Source organism: Malus sylvestris, chromosome 6 (genome assembly GCF_916048215.2).
Source record: "Malus sylvestris chromosome 6, drMalSylv7.2, whole genome shotgun sequence".
In the NCBI taxonomy this organism is placed as follows: Eukaryota; Viridiplantae; Streptophyta; class Magnoliopsida; order Rosales; family Rosaceae; genus Malus; species Malus sylvestris.
Window position 1 is genome coordinate 17789404 of NC_062265.1, and position 6526 is coordinate 17795929.

The 6526-nt window shown below is 37.2% G+C and overlaps 1 pseudogene; it reads left to right on the forward strand.

Moving 5' to 3' along the window:
- Positions 1 to 307: 307 nt before the first annotated feature.
- Positions 308 to 2646, forward strand: LOC126625481 (sugar transport protein 1-like; annotated as a pseudogene).
- Positions 2647 to 6526: the final 3880 nt, after the last annotated feature.

The window sequence follows — 6526 nt, forward strand, 5'->3', positions numbered from 1 at the left end:
TATTGGAGTAAAATTAAAATATGAGATTGGGTGGGATTTTAGGATTATGAGAATAGGGAAATTATGAGGATTGGATATGTGAAAATTAGGGGTTTTAGGTTTTGGATGGGGGAAGGGATGGTAAGGTATGGGGATTCAGGAAGAGTTACGGAGACCTTAGGGAATGAAAAAAAAATGGAAGAAAACGGCAGCGTTTTGCCGTTGTTGAAACTTAAAAAAAAAACAACTTTTAATCATTTGGCCAAACGTGCGTTTTGGGCCAAGGGGCAAATTTTCTTTCTTCCTCTGTGTGGTCTTCTTCCCCATCATGACGCCGTTGTTGCAACTGTACAGAGTTCGTCCGAGTACGAGGGGTCCCTGGAAAATTTCAAGCAACCATTCAGACGTCTTCAAGGGGTCCTGGGAACTCTCAGGTCCCTCTGTGGATCCGCCACTAGGCAGGAGTATTTAATATGATGTGATAATGAGTTTTAAATTTAGGGAGTAAAATTAGATTTATAAAAACGTCCCGGTTATAATGAACAAGTAATCTTACATAGGTCCTTAAGTCTAAATGCACCATAAATATATCGTTATTTGGCAACAGATATTATCGCATATAATTTCGATTTTGTTTTACTTCAATCATTTAACATTGATTATTATGCAGTTAGTGTGACATCGATGCATTCTTTCTTAAAAATGTCTTTTTCCAGCAGTTTACTGTAAGGAATCTACGGTTACGCCTTCCGATGATCAATACTACAAGTTCGACAGCAAGAAGTTGACGCTCTTCACATCGTCACTGTATATAGTTGCTCTGGTTTCATGTCTTTATGCATCAACTATAACTAGAAAGTTTGGTGGGAGGTGTACAAAGTTTTTGGATGGTATTCTCTTTTTGATTTGTGTCCTTGTGAATGCTGGTGCTCAACACATATGGATGCTTATTGTCAGTCGACTACTCCTCGGTTTTGTGTACATATTGTACATTACACAATTATGAATTATAAATACTTTATTTATTTTAAGTTTACTATTTTATTTATCAACATTTAATATTATTATTATTGAAGGTGAAGTTGATGTCATAATTCGACAATATATTGCTGGATCTTCTTAGATGCATCAGTATGATACAATTCCTAAATTCTATATTCAATATTAATTTTTTTTATCTTAAATTTGGTTGAGGTTAATTTTGTCTTATGATTTATTTAAAATTTTCAATTTTTGTATGCAGTCTATGCCCATCTATGTCTCTGCCCCATACAAATACCGTGGCACTCTAAACATGATGTTCCAATTGTCAATAACTCTTGGAATACTTGCTGCTGGTGTCATAAACTATTTGTTTCCTGAGATCAAAGGAGGCTGGGGATGGCGTTTGAGTTTGGGTAGTGTTGTAGCCCCTGCAATTATGATCATAATTGGAGCGTTAGTTTTACCGGAAACTCCAAACACTTTGGTTGAGCGTGGAAAGAATGAAGAAGCTAAACCTCAACTCCTCAGAGGTTTTGCGAATATTGACAAAGTGTTTGATGACCTACTCGCGGCCAATGATGCATCCAAGTTGGTCAAACCCCCCTAGGCAACATTGTTGTCCAAGAAATACAGACCTCCTTATTTTGCACTTGCAATTCTCGCCTTTCAGCAACTCACTGGCTGAATGTGATCACATTTTATGCTCTTATCTTGTTCAAAACAATGGGGTTTGGAACTTGGAAGTAGCGTTTCTCTCATGTTGTCTGTGACCACCAACATTGTTCACGCCGTAGCAACCCTAGTTTTCGATTGTCACTGTTGATAGGGTTGGAAAGAGGGCCCTTTTCTTGGAGGGTGGTGCTCAAATGTTCCTCACTCAGGTATATACTATAAATTAAATTCCTTTTTCTCCTCAATTTTTCTTCTGGTTTTTCACTGTTGCTTCTTAATTTTCATAAACAAAAACCTCAATTTAACCTCGTTGTTGTTATTATTATTATTATTATTATTATTATTATTATTATTATTATGCTTCGTGTCTTATTATTGTGTTATACTTCGTGTCTTATTATTGTTATGCTTTTTGGAATTTATAGATGATTATTGGATTGCAATGGCTCTTAAATTTGGAGTTAGTGGCAACCCTGGTGTATTGTCCAAGGGATTTGCTCATGGTTTGGTGGCTTGCATCTGTATATATGTTGCTGGATTTGTTTGGTCGGTGCCAAGTGAACTTTTCCCTCTCGAAGTAAGGTCAGCTGCACAATCCATCAACGTCGCTACCAACATGATCTTCACCTTCGCCATAGCTCAAGTTTTCACCATAATGCTTTAACTTTAATTTCGGCTTGTTCTTCTTCTTTGCGGTGTGGGTCGTAATCTTGAATGTTTTCATCTACAAGTTTTTGTCAGAAACTAAAGGCGCTCCGATTGAAGAAATGCATACTATTTGGCAGAAACACCCATTTTGGAAGAATTATGTCCTTCAAGACGAAGCCATTGATATGGGCAAGGACAAAATGTCTAGACTTTTGCTCGGCTTTCTCTTTACGGTTTTGTTTTCTTTTAAATTTTTATTTAGTCTAATATTATTGGATTTCTTTTTTGCAATATTTTTTTTTCTTTCTGTAAAATGGTTTAACTTGTGGAATAATATTGATTGCTTACTAGATTAAAGCGTAATTGTCTCTTCAATTACTGAGTTTAATTTATTCTTCAAATCGTCACTTGGGCCATTGATGACCAATGAAATAATTGGTTATTCCACTATTATTATTATAAACCAGGAACTTTCAGGTTATGTGCAGTTGAAGATCTATGATTTTTTATTTATTTTTTTGTTAAGATGATGTTGAAGAATGAAAAAAGTCTCATGCGAATACCTAAAAATAAAATGTCTGTTATACTTTGTATGTGGTTGTTTAGGCAAGTTGGAGATAATATTAGTGTTGATTGGTAGTGTTGTAGTAGTTTAAATGTAGACAATATCAAATTAGTTAGTGGCCTTAACCACTTAAGGCGTTTAACTAACAATAAAATTATTTGATGTAAAACTTGTAAAGCAACAGATGGAGATCGTTGCATATATTTACAGATAGCGGAAGAAGAACATTCTAAGAGAGAGAGAGAGAGAGAGAGAGAAAGCTTTAAGAAGAAGAAAGAATTCTTGTTTATATTTTCTGTATTGGAAACTTACAAAGACAGTGTTATTGCATGAGATATATATCTCTTACAATTGCTTAACAACTAAGCTAGCTATCTAGCAACCTTAACATAACTTCCTATCTAATCTCATGCCACATAGCACTCTATAGAACAATTGATTTCATTACATTTATACTATTATGATCCCCCCTCAAGCTCAAGAGAGGAATGTCTAAGCCTGAGATTGCAACATTGTGTATGAAACATTGGCAATGACAGTTCGTTAGTCAATATATCAGTCAATTATTCATTGGAAGATACAAACTGCATATATATATAAGCTGCCTAGCAACCCTCTCTCGGAAGGATCACATGTGAGGGAAATTGTAGACAAATTATCACAAAACATAATTGTTGGAACATGAACAATAATGTAAAGAAATGCAAATAATTGCCTAATCTAATCAATTTCAACTGTTGTGGAAGAAATAGCACTGTATTCAGCTTAAGTAGAAGACCTATGTTGGAACCAAATTCGCACACTTATGTGAGCAGTGGTTGAGCACAAATCCGAGTAAACTTGAGCAACTTGCATAACAATAAACAATTGTGAGCAAGCTTGGAACTGGGTAGAGGGTGTGTGTGCCAACCAAAAGCTTTCCAACGATCAGGTTAGTGAAGGATTTTTGACTCAAGTAGTAGGCAAGAGAATTCAAGTGTATAGATTGCATTATCGTAAATAAACCATAGATGGGTGTATTTATACCATGGGGAGAGAGACCTTTTTAGGATAGAATCCTCGTTCTAAACCGAGAAATCCTAGAGGATATCTAGTAAGTAGATATTGCATCATTTTAGGAGTTGTGTTTACTTGTGGCGCACTCCTATCTCTAGGTTGTAGGGACTCCAAGACTTATAGGATCTGATTGTGTCTATATCCAAATTAGATCGCATGTCTTGCACAACAAGTATAGTCATCCAGCGGAGTCGCTAAGACTCTGCCTAGTACCCTGGAGTAAAGTGATGGTGGCACTGCTCCGTCTGATACAGCTTCACTCAGAGTTAGTGAGTCCATGACTAGATTTCTAAGGTAGAGCATTTGGATCAGCCTTACTCTGACCTTACAAAATCATGGTTCTGCAATTACCTCTAACTATTTGTCTAACAGGTAACCTATTCCCCTTGAGGATGAATTGTTATCCAATGACTATGCCTTTTAGAGTAAGCTGGAGCACGTATCGTTTAGTCTTCATAAATGTGAGGTGAGCTCTAATGGTGATATGAAAGTGTTTTGGATTCGAATGTGCACCTTTGTGTAGCGTGCCATAATGTTTGTAATGATAAAGTGTTATGTCTGATGCTTACGGACGACAAACGAGAAATATTCTCTGATAATCTTTGTTTATCCCATTCGTCAGATCAGTTAATCTTAAGGTAAGTCAATTTGAATTCGACAGTTTGAGGATTCCATCAAATGAAGCTTATGTATTCTTGGATCTTACTTCTTCACTTTACCACAAACTTCTAGGTCACTCATTGTCGAAAAAAGGCTCCAAGCTTTTATCCATACCTATTTCAAAAAAATTTCTTCCCTTTAAATCTTTTCTCATAGTGCATTCGAGCAAGAAATCCAAATCGATTAAGGTTTCTCCCTATAACATTCATTTGACAAGAGTTCATAGTTAAGAAGAAGGTCAATCTTTCGTTGAAGATCATCGTGACATTTTGAATGATTACAACGTTTGGTGGGAACCTAACCATGATATTTGCACCGATTTATAGCAGTCATTAGATCCTTGTAGTCCATATACTAGAATTTACCCCTAGTTCTTAGACATGGACCTTCGTTTTCCTCTCTCTTCTTTTATAAAAGGCATTTTGATGTGCTATGACATAGCCATCTGCAACCTTTCCCCTTCTGCCTTCAAGCTTCTTACTTGCTTTGAGTTGTTGAATTAGTGGTTCGAGGCTAAGTTAGATATCCCGAGTTTAGAATTTTGCTCAACATCAGACGAGTTTGGATGGCCATTACTATTTTGCGGCCATAGCTAGTCTCGCTTGGGAGACATACATCCAAGACATTATTTATTGTGACAAGGATTGGTAGAACAATATACTAGTCGTTGATAGAGCCTGGGAATGAAACATTAGCGAACTCCGAATTTGGTCCTGTCCTCCAACTGACTTAGATTTGAAAGATGATTTACCTAACCTCGGCGTATGTCATCCAGACTTAATTCGTTAGGCAATGCAGATTCCGGACGTTTGCCGCAACTGAAAGTAGCTCATTTCCCTTGAGCGCTTCACCAACCGTGGGAAAGACATAAACGCCTTCCATAGAAAAACTCATTCCTTCAAATCAGTAGCGACCCTATCGTCTATTCAAAAGAAGCAAAAACACCCTGATAATTCTCATTCTTATTCATTCGGTGCCACCCTTCAACCTCAAATGTTGATTAGGGACACCAGATATGAAAGTCTCGGAGAAGAAGATGAACCCTCTATGAAGAAAGAGGCATGTTGCAGCTTTACCACCATCAACTTTTAGTATACCTGCCCCACTATCCATAGCAGATGAGTTGCCCACTTCGTCTCCTCTACCTTTACCTATGGTGCTACCCTAGTCGTTAGAGTTGGAACCCTACTTTCCTTATTTGGTTCCTTCATCAAGTTTTCTACCTATATCGAGCGAAGTTATTGCACCTTATGTTTCCTTAAACTCAACTTCCGCTCATCTGTTGCAAGTGCATGTAGATGACCTTCCCGAAAGATGAATAATTTGTACATACTTTTGGCTAGAAATGAAGCCTGTCCTTTTCGCAAACTTTTGTCGTAATACTAGGCTTTTTCTGTCATTCTTTCTTTGCTTAGGGGAAATCTTAATTTGATAAATTTCTCTAAAATAAACGAACTTTATTTGAGAAATAAGTGGCGGAGCAGAATATGAGTAAGTTTGTGGGCCTAGGACATAGCTAATCAGCCCTCTTTGGCAACGTTGGTTCGAGAAAACGTTGCCTCCTAAACTTAATATTCATAAAGTATTCACATCGCGATACCTGGAATACTACCTTACTATGGTACCAGGAATTATACATTAAACCCATGAGAAAACTTTTGCTCCTGCACTTATTGAAACACATTCATTGGATATAAGAGTTCTAAATCGTACCTAATAACATCGTACAAGCAGAAGTTGGTTTGTTCGCCCTTTGCCCCAGTTCTTGGGCAATGACTTCAATACTTGCAACGTGGTTCCAGAAGGAGTTTCCCTAAGCAAAAGTTCTTTGGAAACATGGTCATCAACATGTGGGTCAGAAGCACTTTTTGAATCTTTTTGTTAGACCCAAAGCGCTTCCAATCGGACTACCCTAGCTGGTCTGACCAAGGCACTTTCTCGTATAGAAGCTCCATTGGAAAA